This window comes from Macaca nemestrina, chromosome 4 (genome assembly GCF_043159975.1).
Source record: "Macaca nemestrina isolate mMacNem1 chromosome 4, mMacNem.hap1, whole genome shotgun sequence".
Classification (NCBI taxonomy): Eukaryota; Metazoa; Chordata; class Mammalia; order Primates; family Cercopithecidae; genus Macaca; species Macaca nemestrina.
In genome coordinates, this window is record NC_092128.1 from 126,424,090 (window position 1) to 126,427,644 (window position 3,555).

Below are 3,555 nucleotides of genomic sequence, written 5' to 3' on the forward strand. Positions count from 1 at the left end.
GTCTTCCCAGCTAATAACAGTGAATATCTGGCACAGATGCTATTGGTCCTTAAAGTCCTGTGATTTTAGGAAGTAGTTTGGATTTAGTTCAATTTATTCAGAAATCAAACATGTTTAATTAGCTTCACTACTTTGGCAGAGTAAGGATATGCTGGTTTAGTGTCTTTATAAAATATACATAATGTATAGGTAAATCATAGTCTTAAATCAAATACCTAGAATACTATATTATTTAAACCAATATCTATTTTAACAAAATGTTTATAACTAAAAACAGCTGATGAAACTAAATCCAAAGTTATGACAAAGAGGACTCAGCTCTGTGTTGCTTAGAGAACTTTTAAAAGGCATGTGCCCATAAAGTCATTCAAGGAGAGGGAAGGAGGCCCCCTTCGCCTCCTCCTTACTATAGAATTCCTGTTGGGGCTGGGCCAGAAATGAGCACTTCTAAATATTTCAGAGAAATCCAAAGTGTTAAAAAGTATTTTATGCAAAAGAACGTCTTTCTTCATCAGTGAATAGTAATGCTCATCAGAATTTCCTAATAACACAAAAACAAAGCCAAGATACATTTGATCAGATGTCAAAGTAATGGGAGGTGGACTATTATGTCAACCTTAGTCAGAGCTCCTGCTGGCTTCTTCCTATACACTGTTCACCAATTTGAGTAGTGGACTTTGTGAGAGAATAATGTTTGATGGCCAGGACCTCTCTTGGGCATTTCTTCCTAAGTGGAATACACAACAGATAAGGAAGGGAGTAGGGGAGGTAATACAGGGAAGCTACTCTTTCCAGCTCAGAAGGAGTTGATGAAGCCCATATATGCATTCAAGAAGCCCATGGGATCCTCTAGCTGTGGATAGTGGCTAATGAGGTCATTCAGAATCGACACTGTGGACTGCGGCAGCATTTTCCTGTACAGCTCCAAAAACTCTGGATAGGGATTTACAGGATCCAATAGCCCATAGATAAAATGAATGGGGATAGTTACAGAGGCAAGAGCTCCCACCCAGCACCTTCTGAACTTCTTCCGCTGATTGATGTACTGTAAGAGACTGTCAATGACTAAGTTCCCATCATTGTTGCGGATCCCTGCCCACATGTCCCACAGCTCACTCTCAGAGGGCCGAGTATAGGGCCCAAAGACTGGGGTGAGACCTCGAGAGAACACGAAGTTCATCAGTCGTGTGAGGATGGGTGACAGCACACCTCCGTCTTTGAGTAGCTTTTGGAGAAGGAGTGGACGGTGAGTCTCAGGAAAGATACCTCCATTTGACAGACAGAGACTCTTTATGGTAAGCCCACCAGATCGATTCTGCTTGTACCTGTAGAGAAGCTCCTGAGCAACCGTATGTCCATAGTCATGAGAAAGAAGGTTGATCCTGCGGTTCTGGAGCCCCAGATGCCGCAAAAGTGCTTCCATGATGCTGGCCTGCTCAAACATGGAATAGTGATGTGGTCTCAGTTTGTCACTGAAGCCAAAGCCTAAGAAATCAAGGGCAATCACCTGATGAAACCTCAAGGTCAGACCTTCCCAAATCTTGTACCAATCGTAGCTGGATATTGGAAAACCGTGTAAAAGCACAACTATCTCTGGACTTCCAACCACACCCACAGAGTCTTGGTAGAAGATACACAGTCCCTTGTAAGTGAAAAACTTGCCTGAAGGCTTCCATGAGTGAAGGGCAGGGGAAAGCTGAGGGGGTGGGATGTGCAGGTACACAGCAAGCAGGGGCACGGCCAACAGCCCCACCTGGACCCACCACTCCCTCATCCTGCCCCCCAGGACTGCTGTGGCCCACGCACACGAGCCACACCCACCAAGGAGCGCTAGTTCCAGTCCTGAAGCGGGCTGCGAGGGTGCACGGGGAGATCACTCCTTCCTCCCCGCCTCTTACCTGATTCAGGTAAGACCTGGGCTACAGGACTCCATGTTTGGGAGAACTAGTTGCCTGCATTTTCTCAAGAAGGATTCTAAAGAGCTTCAATTTGCTGGGAAGCTTTCTCCTCAGGTGGACTAGTAAGGGCAGAGTCTTGCAGTTCTTTCATCTATTTATAGCTCAGAGAAGCCACCCGGGTGCGGATGTGTGATTCCAAAGCAGAAATCACTCAAATTCATGAAGATTCTCCCTCTGCCCTTATAATGGAGGCACATCGTTAAAAGCACTTTGTTGAAGCTATGCTAAAGTGTTGGACATTTCAGTGGATAAACAAAACAATATAAACAGTCAAGATGGTTTTCTAGTTACGGGACTCGGAATACTCTACTTGAATTTAGCAGGGTTTAGGTATATGTGGATGTTGTGACTTCCTTCCTCCTCCCTCACTTCCTTCCTCATTTTCTCTGTCTGTATCTCTGTAATGAGGCCATGCATGTTACTGGGAAATATAGTAGATTTGGAGACAGGTGTGGGTTCCCATCCAAGGTCCAACACTCAGAATTGAGTGATCCCATACACATTATGTGAGTGTTCTAGCTCTTAGTAATTGAAGGATAACAACAAAGTAGAGAAAAATTGTATAAGATTATATATAAATGGATTAAATTTTATACAAATTGTGTAAGATTATATATAAATGGATAGATGGATGGCTAGATCGATGGATAAATGGATGGATAAATGGAGGGATGGATAAATGGAGGGATGGATGGATGGATATATGGATGAATGAATAGATGGATGAATGAATAGGTAGCTAGATGGATAGTTGGATGGATTAATGGATAAATGGATGGATGAATGGATAGATGATATACAGATATGTAGATGGATAAATGGATGGATGGATAAATGGATAAATGGATGGATGGATAGATGGATGAATGAATAAATGGATGAATGAATAGGTACCTAGATGGATAGTTGGAAGGATGAATGGATAAATGGATGGATGAATGGATAGATAATATACAGATATATAAATGGATAAATGGATGGATGGATGGATGGATGGATGGATGGATAGATAGATGATACATAGATGGATAGAGTCTGCAAGACAATGCATAATAGGTCAAAGACTTTTTTCATTCTTTTTTTGTTTTTTCTTTTTTAGTGATGAAGTCTCACTCTGTCACCCAAGCTGGAGTGCACTGGTGTGATCATAGCTCATTGCAGCCTGGAACTCTTGGGCTCAAGCAGGTATTTGTCATCATGCTTAGATTTTTTTTAAAAAAATTTTTGTAGAGATAGGGTCTTGCCGTGCTGCCCAGGCTGGTCTCAAACTTCTGGCCTCCAGTGATCCTCATGCTTTGGTCTCTCAAAGTGCTAGGATTACAGACATGAGCCACTATTCTTTATTCAGTAAAAGTCTGTTTCACTGAGCACATTCTTTGGCCATCCCACTTGTAAATGCTAAGGATATAACACTGAATAAAACCGACAAACCCCTGCAGTTGTAGAACTGATATTCTAGTGAAGGAGCCAAACATGAATCATAGTATATAGAAGGCAACACCCACCACAGAAGGAAGTAAGGCAGGGAAGTAGGGCAAGAAATGTGACTGGGGTAGAGGTGTTTCAGATTTTAAATGGGTCATCAGGGAAGAACCTA

The 3,555-nt window shown here is 42.4% G+C and overlaps 1 pseudogene; it reads right to left on the bottom strand.

Annotated features, from left to right (window-relative positions):
• Nucleotides 1-510: 510 nt before the first annotated feature.
• Nucleotides 511-1,952, bottom strand: LOC105474410 (mesoderm-specific transcript homolog protein pseudogene; annotated as a pseudogene).
• Nucleotides 1,953-3,555: the final 1,603 nt, after the last annotated feature.